General features: G+C 43.2%; 1 pseudogene; it reads left to right on the top strand.

Moving 5' to 3' along the window:
• Positions 1-576: 576 nt before the first annotated feature.
• LOC114389810 overlaps positions 577-13,426 on the top strand; it is a 63,955-nt pseudogene continuing 51,105 nt past the window's right edge.

Here is a 13,426-nt window from a genome sequence, read left to right as displayed (position 1 = left end):
CTGCCACACATTGACATATTGGTAGATAATACAGCCAAATTCGCCCTATTCTCATTTATGGATGGTTTCTCGGGATATAATCAAATAAAGATGGCACCCGAAGATGTAGAGAAGACCACTTTCGTTACCCTATGGGGGACATTATGCTATAAAGTGATGGCCTTCGGGTTGAAAAACGCTGGGGCAACCTATCAGCGTGCCATGGTGGCGTTGTTCCATGACATGATGCATAAGGAAATAGAGGTCTACGTAGATGACATGATTGCCAAGTCTCGGACTGAGGATGAACACCTTGTCAATCTGCGTAAGCTATTTGGAAGGTTGAGGAAATACCAATTAAAACTGAACCCAACCAAGTGCACCTTTGGGGTAAAGTCGGGGAAGCTGCTAGGATTTATCGTAAGTCAGAAAGGGATAGAGATAGATCCCGAGAAAGTGAAGGCCATCCTTGAAATGCCGGAACCACGCACGGAGAAGCAGGTTCGGGGATTTTTGGGCAGGTTGAATTATATCGCGAGATTTATCTCGCAACTCACCCCTACCTGTGAACCCATTTTTAAGCTGTTACGTAAGAACCAAGCGGTCCTATGGAACAGTGACTGCCAAGAGGCCTTCGAGAAGATCAAACAGAGTCTCGTGAATCCCCCGGTGCTCATGCCACCTGTAACAGGAAGACCTCTTTTCCTGTACATGACCGTGTTGGACGAGTCAATGGGGTGCGTGTTGGGTCAGCATGATGATTCTGGGAAAAAGGAGCAAGCCATCTACTATCTGAGCAAGAAGTTTACCGCATGTGAGATGAATTACTCAATGCTGGAAAGGACATGTTGTGCGCTGGTATGGGCATCACATCGACTTAGGCAGTACATGCTCAGCCATACCACGTGGCTTATTTCCAAAATGGATCCCGTGAAATACATCTTTGAGAAACCGGCCCTCACGGGACGAATCGCTAGGTGGCAGGTACTTTTGTCTGAATTCGATATCGTTTACGTCACCCAAAAGGCGGTAAAGGGAAGTGCCTTAGTAGATTATTTGGCCTAGCAACCCCTCCAGGATTATCGGCCGATGCACCCCGAGTTCCCAGATGAGGATATCATGGCCCTGTTTGAAGAGAAGCGAACGCATGAGGACCTAGACAAATGGATTGTTTGCTTCGATGGGGCATCAAATGCTTTGGGCCACGGGGTAGGGGCAGTCCTTGTATCCCCGGATGATCAGTGTATTCCTTTCACGGCTAGGCTAGGTTTTGATTGTACCAACAATATGACTGAGTACGAAGCATGTGCCCTCGGGGTTCAGGCGGCCATTGATTTTGATGTAAAACTACTCAAGGTGTATGGAGACTCAGCTATGGTGATACGCCAGTTGAAAGGAGAATGGGAAACTAGGGATTCGAAGTTGATACCCTATCAAACTCACATCTTGAGGTTAGCCAAGTACTTTGACGACATTTCCTTCCACCACATACCTCGGGAAGAGAATCAAATGGCTGATGCACTAGCCACCTTGGCATCCATGTTTCAACTTGCCCCACACGGGGATCTGCCATACATCGAATTCAAATCTCAAGGCAGGCCGGCATATTGTTATGCAATAGAGGAAGAGTGGGATGGGAAACCGTGGTATTTCGACATCAAACAGTATGCCGAGAACAAGGAATACCCACCAGGGATTTCTGACAATGACAAAAGGACGTTGAGGAGATTGGCTACTGGTTTCTTTGTAAGTGGTACTATCCTATACAAACGAAACCACGACATGACCCTCCTACGATGCGTAGATGCCAAAGAGGCAAACTTCATGATTGAGGAGATCCACGAGGGTTCCTTTGGGACACATGCCAATGGGCATGCTATAGCCAGAAAAATCCTCAGGGCCGGCTATTATTGGCTCACCATGGAAAGCGATTGTTGCGCTCATGTCAGGAAATGTCATAAATGTCAGGCATACGCGGACAACGTCAATGTTCCGCCACATCCTTTGAATGTTATGTCCGCCCCTTGGCCTTTTTCTATGTGGGGAATAGATGTCATTGGGGCCATAGAACCCAAAGCGTCGAATGGTCACCGCTTCATTCTTGTGGCGATAGATTACTTCACCAAATGGGTCGAAGCAGCCTCTTATACTAACGTCACAAGGAATGTGGTAGTTAGATTCATAAAAAAGGAGTTGATTTGTCGATATGGACTCCCCAGGAAGATCATCACTGACAATGGCACCAATCTGAACAATAAGATGATGTAGGAGATGTGCGAGGACTTCAAGATCCAGCATCATAACTCTACCCCTTATCGGCCAAAGATGAATGGGGCTGTAGAGGCTGCGAATAAGAATATTAAGAAAATTGTTCAAAAGATGGCAGTGTCATACAAAGATTGGCATGAGATGTTGCCTTTCGCCCTACACGGATACAGAACCTCGGTGCGAACGTCTACTGGGGCAACGCCGTATTCCTTGGTTTATGGGATGGAGGCAGTACTCCCATTTGAGGTAGAGGTTCCTTCTCAGAGGATAATGGCGGAGTCAGGCCTAGAAGAGTTAGAATGGGCTCAAGCACGCTACGACCAACTTAACCTTATTGAAGGTAAGCGTTTGGCCGCCATGAGCCATGGGCGTTTGTATCAACGAAGGATAAAGAACGCATTCGACAAGAAAGTACGCCCGCGCAAGTTCAACGAGGGGGACCTCGTGCTGAAGAAGATGTCCCACGCTGTTAAAGATAATCGAGGCAAGTGGGCCCCGAATTATGAAGGACCTTTCGTGGTGAAAAGAGCTTTTTCTGGGGGTGCTCTATTACTCACCCACATGGATGGCGAGGAATTGCCTTCGCCCGTGAACTCCGATGTAGTTAAACGATATTACGCTTGAGGTCTGGGGCAATCGAGGGGACCATTGCAGTTTCTTTTAATTCTGAGTTTTTGTTCTTCCTATTTTCCTCCAGGGATTCCCTTCCTTTGTATTTGTTCTTGTTAAAAGAGGAAAAGATAGGCGAGGTTTTAGTCCTCCCTTTGGTTTCAAACTTTGTGTTTTAGATTTGTTATAAGCATGAGCCCTCTTCTCTCAGTGTATGGGGTGCCCCAAACGCTTATTTAAAATTGAACCTAACCAGCCTTCACTAAAATAAAATCATCGCATTAGAAACATTCATACATGCACATGCACATGCATATCTTGTGATAGCAAGGAGCAGAATCATCTCAGGTCATAGTTAGAAGTCAAGACAAGTTGACTGCGGAAATCAACCAGGTAAGACGATGACTGGACACGATTGGCCACGGATTTTTGTTTCCTACTTGCAGGTACATAGAGACGGATGCAAGTGGGGATGGGGTCACGACCGACCAATCGTTGCCCCTTCCCAGCGCTAAACGAGCAGAGAACGTTGCTGCAAGGCAGCCCAGTATCCTTTGAATTCGCAGTATTTTACTACTAATGTTTGTTTTTAAATAATCAACGCCTAATTCTAACTTAAGCAGGCTCGAATAGGCAAAACTCTAGTCCATAAGAGAGAGGGGGGGCATGGTTAATGCACCCTTAAAAAAAATGGCAGGTTAGCTCGCCTGGGCGAGCAACCCCTGCACCAAAATATAAAAAACGAGGGAGGGGAACGTTTTCTGCACTCAAAAAACTTCCCCCCCTCATTCAAAAAAAGAAGGCTTACGGGACTCACGGTTCTTGCCCCCTCAAGCCATTTTTGGTTGCCTTTTGCTTTCATTTTTGGTGTTTCAATTCACTCCAACAAGTAAGTATTCCATCCTTGATGTTTTTGCTTCCCATTGATTTTGGTGTGAGAACATGCTTATATTTGTAAGGCAGTTTTGGTTTGCTTTGGTGCTCGTTTTCTTGAATTGAGGATTTGAATGAAAAGGCCTTAGGCCTAGGTTGTATTCTGAAGCAATGGGGCATGCCACATTTCTCCCATTCTCTTGCAATTTATGTCTAAACGTGCGCCCACCAAGTGCTCGGTGAAATGCCCCAATGATATATAAATATGATTTTGCAAAATTGGGATGGTGGGGCTGTTTTATGTATGTAGAGACAGCATAGGAAAGTCAACATAGGTGCCCAAATGCGATCCCAAGCTTAGAAACCCAAACTTGTAGCTTCAATGCAAGGAAACATGCTTATGGCTAGGAATCCAAAATTTGGTTTTAGGATTAGAAAAGCATGAAAATAGGGACTTGTTTGTAAGAATTTGGGCTGCCCCATGATTGGCACTTTGCACCTAAGTAACGTGGGAGATGCTTTTCAATGGTGTGTAGGTATGTGTGTAAATATATATGGCATAAAAATACCTTGCAAAGTGAATGAATAGTAAAAAATGCCTTTCAAAATATGTATATTTGTGGATAGGTAGCATAAGAAGCCTTTCAAAAAAAAATGTACCCATGCCAAAAATGGCACAAGAATGCTTCCCAAATGAATATATGATGTGGAATTGCCCCTCAAGTGTAGATAGATGGCATGAAAGTTCCTTTTCAAATGCAAGTGTGTGCGTGACGTGAGATTGGCTCTCCAATGTGCATATATGTATAAATAAATATGAATGAAACAACAAAAATTTGTATGTTAATAAAATACTTCAAATGTGTGTGGGTAGTTTGTGGTAGCAAAATAGTTAGGATATGAACATATGTAATTTTGGCACAATACCTTGAGCATGCATGTATGTATTCTTTCCAAAAAATGTATATGTGTGGTAACTAGAATGTTTTGAATATCCTTGTATGTTGATATAATAATAGGACATTTTCTACACATACACGTGTGCATAAATGGATTACATGAGTCCATTCTCCATCAGATGGATTAGCATGACCTTTTTGCGTTAAGATAAGCGTTATCTTGTAAAACTAACTTCTAAATATTTGTTCTCGCAGGAAATGGCTCCGAGAAAGCTCGCCTCAAAGAGATCTAGGAAGGATAAAGCGGCTGAAGGAACCAGTTCCACTCCCGAGTATGACAGCCACCGTTTTAGGAGCGCTGAACACCAGCAGCGCTTTGAGGCCATCAAGGGATGGTCATTTCTCCGGGAGCGACGCGTCCAGCTCAGGGACGATGAGTATACCGATTTCCAGGAAGAAATAGGTCGCCGGCGGTGGGCATCACTGGTTACCCCCATGGCCAAGTTTGATCCAGACATAGTCCTCGAATTTTATGCCAATGCTTGGCCAACAGAGGAGGGTGTGCGTGATATGAGGTCCTGGGTGAGGGGTCAGTGGATCCCGTTTGATGCAGATGCTATCGGCCAGCTCCTGGGATATCCTTTAGTGCTGGAAGAGGGCCAGGAGTGCAAGTATGGCCAGAGGAGGAACCGGTCCGATGGGTTCGATGAGGAGGCCATCGCCCAGTTACTATGTATACCGGGGCAAGATTTTGCCCGAACTGCTGCCGGGAGACGGGTGCGGATCATGCGCACCAACATGACCACCCTGACTCAGATATGGATGACTTTGCTGCTCAGTAACATCCTGCCCAGCGACCATAATTCCGACCTCCCCCTGCCGAAGTGTCAGCTGGTGTACGCCATCCTGACGCGGATGAGCATTCATGTGGCTCAGCTAATCGCTGATGCCATCTATATATTTGCAGGTATGACGCCTACCAGGCACCCTCTGGACCCAGATAAGTCCAACAGGGCCCTGGGATTTCCCGCCTTGATCACAGGACTTTGTCAGTCGTTCGGCGTCCCCGTCACACCTAGCAAGGTGATTCGGCCGCCCATCACCCGAACTTTTATTGAGAAGTATTGCACGCAGAGACAGGTCCAGGGTGATGCACCACAGGCCGCGGACGCGCCGCCACCTCATCAGGCTGGTCCAGTCGGATTGTTTGATACAGAGCAGTATTTGCGGCATTTGGTTCGCCAACAGGCGGCCAACCACCGGGCACATGTACAGACTCATGATTGTCTTTATCAGATGAGTCTCAGCCTGCAGAGCCAGGGCTTTACTTCTTTTCCGTGCCCTAATCCGGACCAGTTCAGGGCAGAGGTCGCATGGCCTGGAGATTGGCCCGAGGCCTAGGCAGGAGAGGCACCAGTAGGGGCACCAGCAGAGGCTCCCGACGAGGTAGATGAGGCCCGCGAGGACGAAGAGATGACTGATTTACTTGATTTCTTAGGAGGGAGCGGTGCCACATGATTGGGAGATCTCTTAATCCATATTTCTTTTTGTTTCCATTTGTTTTTTGTTTCTGTTACATGTCATCTTATTTTGTGTTTGACTAAGGGTCTGACGTTTGTTTCATGTTTTGACTTTTGTTTTGTACATACATATCACTTGAGTTGTTACGTCGGTATTTGTTTCGTTGTTGTCAATAATGTTTGTTGAAATGCTGGAACCGCGTAGAGTTTTTTTCATTTAGGAACGTCGTCCTAAAAATAATAAAATAAAATGAACCAAAAATCCTAATAAAAAGAAAGAAGCGCTGTGAATAAAAGTCATGTTCATAAAGAAAAGAAAAAGGATTTTATTTATACATGTATGTAAAAGGAAATGTGTATAGAAGGATTCTTGTGTGTAAATGATGCGTGGAAAGGAATTCTTGTGTGTGTGAGCAACGAGTGTATATGAAGAAACCTTTGTGTGAACCATAAGGGTGTGTTGGGAAAAATGAAAATCTTTGAATGTAAATAGGGTTTGTATATAGACCGTGTGACGTAAGAAGAAGAGTTCTAATGCGTGTACAGAAAAAGTTTGTCGTAGATGTATAAAGAAAGCTTTTCCTCATAAAGAACCACAAGTGTATAGTTTTAGTGAACATATTTAAAAATAAAACAAAAAGTAAAAAGAAAGAAAGACCACAAAGATCGACATGTTGTAGTTAAGAAGTATGAATCATTCGTAAAGAGCAAATGCATCTTCTGGAAACAAGGGACTGATGCTAAGAGTTTATTTTCCGGAATGAACCGAGATAAGGATGGATGAATGCATTGAACTGATGAAAGAACATAATTTGGAAACGTTGGGTTTGTCTGTGTAAATTCCCAACCGTAGTGTCACAATGCCATAAACGGGATGCTTGAGTGCCCCCCTGGCTGTAGCCATGACTAATTTTGCACGTTATTTTCAAATCATCATTGTCACGCGTGCCTTATGGAATAGTACGGAAGTTCGGGCCGAGAGCGACACCTTGACACCCAAATTTGTCTCGCCCCAGATATCAAGATTGGGGTTCCCACGATAAAAGATCCCATTGAGACACAACCTTAGACTTCTTTGAACCTTGGCCTATCAAAAGAATCCTCCTCCTTTCCCCCGAAGCAAAGGACAGTGAAATCTCCTCAAGGGAGAGCGAATGGAATGTTAAAACCCGATTTTCCAAAGAAAGGGATGGGGAAGGAAAATTGAAGGAAGAAATGGAAAGAAAGAAAAAGAGAAAAATAAAAATAGAGAAAAGAACAAAAGAAAGGAAAGAAGGATTCCCGATCAAAGATCGAAAGGAAGTAAAAAGGGAAAAGAAGCAATTTTCGATCAATGAAAAAAAGAGGATAGAAAGTCTCCAAAAGCCAGATTGCCACTCAGAATCATTCTTGACTGGCAATATCCCACCCCACATGAACAAAGAGGAAAAGACCAAAACACCCAGATTCCTCTCCAAAAACACTGACCTCGAGAAAATCCTATTGGTCCGTGATCGTACGTTTGATTTATGATTCGATAGGAAGTCGTGTGCAAAATAGAGTCCTGGTGTAGTTATGGTTTGGGAATAGGATAAGACACTTGCCTTGTGAGTTTTATACACTATGAGTGATTTATTTTCAGCTTAGCCCGATGTTTCCCTTGCGTGTTCATTTGAAAGCTAGAAGTTGACATCCTACCCTTCATTCTCGGTTACAAGGAAGATTACCCTTGGCACAAGTATATTGTTTCTCTAAGATGTGGTGCTCTCGCGAATGATTTATTTTTCTTTGCAAAAAGCATGTTATCCTTTTAGGTGGAAAAACCAGGTGGACCGTTCGGTCCCGCCAACACCCTTTTTCGAAGCCACATGAATGTTATTGCTTAGGGTTGTTCATGTGTCCTCCGCTTTTGAGTTTGGAGCTATGTTCCATGATTGCCTAAGTGAGGACCCTCAAGGCAATCCTCCATTCTCACCCTTTTTTCGGAGCCACATGAATGAATTGCGTTGTCATTCATGTGTCCTCCATTTTCGAGTTTGGAGTTGTGTTCCATGATTGCCTAAGAGAGGACCCTCAAGGCAATCCTCCATTCTCACCCTTTGTCGGAGCCACATGAATGTTATTGCTTAGGGTTGTTCATGTGTTCTCCACTTTCGAGTTTGGAGCTATGTTCCATGATTTCCTAAGAGAGGACCCTCAAGGCAATCCTCCATTCTCACCCTTTTCCGGAGCCACATGAATGTTATTGCTTAGGGTTGTTCAGGTGTCCTCCACTTTCGAATTTGGAGCTGAGTTTCATGAATGCCTAAGTGCGGACCCTCAAGGCAATCCTCCATTCTCACCCTTTGTTCGGAGCACCATGAATGTCATTGCCTAGCGCTGTTCATGTGTTCTCCATTATCAAGCGCGTAGTCTCTGGTGACTGGGAAACACGTTATTCTGTTTTTTTCCGGATTGGTTCCTTCGTCAAATATGTGTATGTGTATATGTGTATATTATGTTCGTTGTTCTTTGTTGTTGTTTGTATTTTGTTTTGTGCAGAAGAAAAAAGAAGGAGTGGAGACGAGAGTCGTCATCACAGAAAGGGCAGGACGGACGAAATCAGTGTCCTATCTTTGCTTTCCTCTTATCTCCGATGAGAGGTAAGTAAAGAGGGGCAACTGTCATACCCAATTTCGTTCGGGGATTATTACTTAATGACATGCAATAAATGAAGTCCCGAGACGTCTCAGAAATCGAAAGGAAGCAGGCTTGCGTGATTCGTGAAATTCCGTAATGTGGCGGGAATCGAAAAGAGGTGTTTTTGCGCAATCCGTGAGTTTCCGTAACTTCTTCGAAAGCTAAAAAAGAGTAAATACATAATCCGTAAGGATTTGTAACCTTGCGGAAGGAAAAAAAGTATGGTTACGAAATTCGTAAAGTTTCGTAACGTTACGGAAAAAGAATTACAAAAAAATAGAAAGGGGGGTGCATTTAGTAAACAGGAGGGTGCAAATAGCAACCAGGCCCACTTGGGCCCTCCAAAAGATTCCTCCAGAAGGCTGTTGCTTCTGGAGGAAGCAACCTTGCTCGCCTGGGCGAGCTGAGCTCGCCTGGGCGAGCTGGGCGGCAAGCTTCTCCCCTATTTTGCTATAAATAGGGGGAGAAGTGAAGAAGAAAAGGGTTCAGCCCCTTAGGCACTTCTCTCTCTCTCGAATTTGCTAAGGAAAATTATTTCCGTGAAGAAAATCCAAGCCGAGGCGCTTCCGTAACGTTTCTGTGAGTAATTACGCGAAGATTCTCGACCGTTCTTCAAGATTCATCGTTCGTTCTTCGTTTTCTTCAGTCTTCAACGGGTAAGTACCTCAAACCAACCTTTTCAATTCATTTTATGTACCCGTGGTGGTCCACATTTTGTTTCATGTATTTTTATTCTCGTCTTCATTTACTTTTTATACCCCCTTTTGACGTGCTTAAGCCATTTATTTAAGTCATTTCTTGCTTAATCTAAAAATAAAATAAACTTCCACCGATCGTTTGAATTCTATCATCCGTTAATTTTGGTTAAAACGAATTCCGACCGTTCGGTCGTGCCGTAACCACGTTGGAAATCAAAAAAGAGGTAAAATAATAATATAATAATCAAAAAATACCTTTTAGTAAAATAAAAGCGTAAGATCAATCGGACGTTTTCTCTTTGGGACTTCTCATTCTTAATTGAATTGACTAATAACTAAAGTGGAACTAAGGCTAAAATCAACTCGCCTAGTCAAGCTCGTCCACAAAAATAGGTTTTTGAAAGTTTATCATGTCAGTTTCTTACTAAGTAAAAAAGGATCATTTTTAAGGTCCAACGCCTTAAAATGATCACCCCTCAAGTAAAAAGAATAACTTGATTCACGCATAAGGAAGAACTACGTAGGTCTGATTTCCTCTTTGATGGAGGGTACGTAGGAGCAAGAGCCCCGCTTTTGTCGACCTCAAAAAATAAAAAAGAAATAAAAGTTAAGATAACACAATTCCACAATTCCACAATTCTAAAAAATAGGTTGTTGTCTTTCGAGACAAATGTGAGAGGTGCTAATACCTTCCTTAAGCGTAAATATAACTCCCGAACTTAGAATTTTCATTTTGACCGGTTTCCTTCGGTTTTTCCAACGTTTTCCACAAATAAACGTTGGTGGCGACTCCGCGCATCTTTCCTCCTTTGGAAAGCGCACCCGTGAGCCTCGCCCTCGCTCGCCCGCGAAGGGCACGTTGCGACAGCTCACATAGACCCGGGTATAGGGCCTAATATCTCAATGTGTGTTCGAGGTGTAGGTGCCATGTGTGCATAGAAAAATATTTCAAACTGAATGTAATAGATAGACAGACACACACCAAACACAACAACATAGCAAAGGTTATATACAAATATGGACAAAATAAAAGATAAAAGCGGAAAGGGAATATAAATAAAGAAGAAGTCACGATAAAAACATTGCACATTGATTAAATGGCCTAACTCTCTAACGTCCTTAGTGGACTCGCCATTTGTCGCAACCTACTCTACGACGGGACGACGAAGGCAAAATAGATAAGCCAAAGTGTCTCCTAGGGAGAAAACGAGCAGAGTCGCCACCAACGTTTATTCGAGAAAAATGTTAGAAAAACCAGAAAGAGGTCTGTGAACTTTGAAAATAAGGGTTTGGGAGTTGTTTACGCATGGGGAAGGTATTAGCACCCCAAGCACCTTTCACAGGGGACGACAGCCTTTAAAAATTCAACACGGGTGTTGCCCTTGCTCAACGTGACTTCAAAAATATGTATTTTTCCTTTTAATGTTTATTATTTTTTTAGGGTCGACAAGGGTGTTGCCCTTGCTCCTACGTACCCTCAGGGGCGATGAGGAATTCAAACATACATAGTTCTTTAAGTCTAAAAGTTGGTGTGTTAAATTGATTTTATGTTTTTCGAAAGATTGATTTTAATTGTGAACTAAAGTCGTTTAAGGCGTTGGACCTTGAAACGATGTTTTAAACTTTGAAAAGCGGAGAGAGTCGTTAAGGCGTTGGACCTTGAAACGATCTTTTGAATTTTGAAAAGAGGAGAGAGTCATTAAGGCGTTGGACCTTGAAACGATCTCAAGTGATATTTGATAAAAAGAAATTAGTTATAAGTTGGTTTTATCTTGGTTTTGTTTATTAACCTTCAATCTTTTTTAAAGATAACTTTACAACACTTAGTGATCAGTTAAGATTGAACTTTATAAAGAAAAAGAGATAGACGAGGATAAATGGAGAAGATGAATGTGCACAAAACAACAAGGGGGACCCCTAAGGGTACATAGATCACATTCAATCCTCAAAAACAAAACTAACCGATGGTAGCACGAAGAACACCAAACAAGGAACGATGTAGAGGTTGATCACAATCGCGATTTGGTAGCGCCTCGACCTCGTTTCTTTTTCTTTCTTCTTCTTTCCTTATTCTCCCAATTTCCTTCACTATTGAATGCTGGCACCCCTTCCCCAGCTCCCATTCATGCCTATTTATATCAAAAAAGGCATTTGGGACCATGGCAGCTCGCCCAAGCGAGCCAAGACTTACACCTGAAGTAACTGGCTCGCCCAGGCGAGCTAGTTCCTTCAGGCTGAAGTCTCCTGAAGGCCCAGGCGAGCCAGGGTCCAAAAAACTAGGTAAAAAGACCCTTTTGCCCCTCCTTTTTGGTATCTTTTGCATTCCTGGTCAAACATTGAACGATCCCTTGTGTTGTGTGGTAACTAGTGTCGAATAGCGCAGTTCGGCTAGCGAGAATCAAAACATCGGTGAATGATAGTCCCCGAAAAAATTAGGGTCTAACACCTGCAAAAGAAATTCAACACTAGCAGGAGCAGCGATTTTATTTAGGTTATCAACAACAAAAATATTGTTTTTGCAGTACAACAAGTAAAGTGGTTTCTGTTAGAGATAAGGGGAGCAACATGAAGATCAAGACTAAGATGTGTTTTGACTTTTACATGCCCAACTACTTATTGAGTGACATTTGTATTGATTGTTGCTTATTATCCTTAGTCTGTCTGTGTGTACAGCATGCATTGTCATATAGGAGTATGAAGATAGTTTCTAAGGTGTTGTAATTTACGGCTTAAACGATCGGTCAAAACTCCCTTAAAATGAATAAAAAGAATACCGAAAGTAGACAAGATGAAGATGAAAACATACAAAGCAAAAATGGACCCCTAAGGGTGCATAGAATGAATTCAAAGTTTCGAAATCAAAAACTAACTGGTTGAAGATCGACAAATGATGAAGAACGACGAAGAACGGAGTAGAAGGTTCACGAAATTGGTCACGGAAGCGTTACGGAAGCTCCTCGGCCTTGATTTTCTCCTTTTTTTTTTCTTCTTCTCCTCAATAATTTTAAGTGAAATCTGAATACCAAGGGTGTTGAACCCCTTCCCCTCAGCCCCCAGGTCCATTTATAGAAAAAAATGGGGGAGGTTGTCACCCAGCTCGCCTGGGCGAGTTGGTTGCTTCATGTTGAAGCTTTCTAATGGGCCTAGATGGGCCCAGGGCTGAAGAACACCCCTCTAAATTGTTCTTTTCACCCCAATTTTGAGTTTTTTGCTCATCTCCCTCCGAAACATCACGAAATCTTACAGATCATGCGGTAAATGGCTTTAAGCAGCTTAACGTGATCGACAAAAATCCGCATGTCGACAAATAATTTTCCCCGAACGAAATTAGGGTATGACAGTTGCCCCTCTTTACTTATCTTTTATTGGAGATAAAAGGGAAGTATATATAAGACACTAATTTCGTTCGAGCCGAATTTCCACCCGACCGACCATTAGCTCAATCAGCGAAACCTGTCAAAAGAGAGAGCATAAGAGATTAGGCGCATCAGCAAAAGCCTTGGTGCCTTGAAATCGATGGAAATGGATAACTGTGATGATCTCCGCATGCTATCAAACTTGCTTGTCTCGGGATAGCAGGGGAGACTTCAGTAGCTTTGGTCGACAGACATTGGGTCTTTCAACAAGGGAAACAGATGACTATGTTTGTCTCTGCATGCTATCAGACTTGATTGTCTCCGGATAGCAAAGGGAACTGTAACAATCTCAAAAAACCATTAGAAACGGATGACCACCATCATCCCCGCATACCATCGGACTTGCTTGTCTCCGGATGATAAGGGGACTTTGATAGTCTCGAAACAACGAAAGCGGGTGACCAATATGGTCTCCGCATGCCATTGGACTCGTTTGTCTCTAGATAGCAAAGGGTAGACTGTAATAGTCTCGGTCGAAAGACATTGAGTCTTTGACCAAAGGGGGC

Source organism: Glycine soja, chromosome 16 (assembly GCF_004193775.1).
Source record: "Glycine soja cultivar W05 chromosome 16, ASM419377v2, whole genome shotgun sequence".
Taxonomy (NCBI): Eukaryota; Viridiplantae; Streptophyta; class Magnoliopsida; order Fabales; family Fabaceae; genus Glycine; species Glycine soja.
Note: the sequence above shows the minus strand (reverse complement) of the source record. Positions and strands in the feature narration are given on the sequence as shown.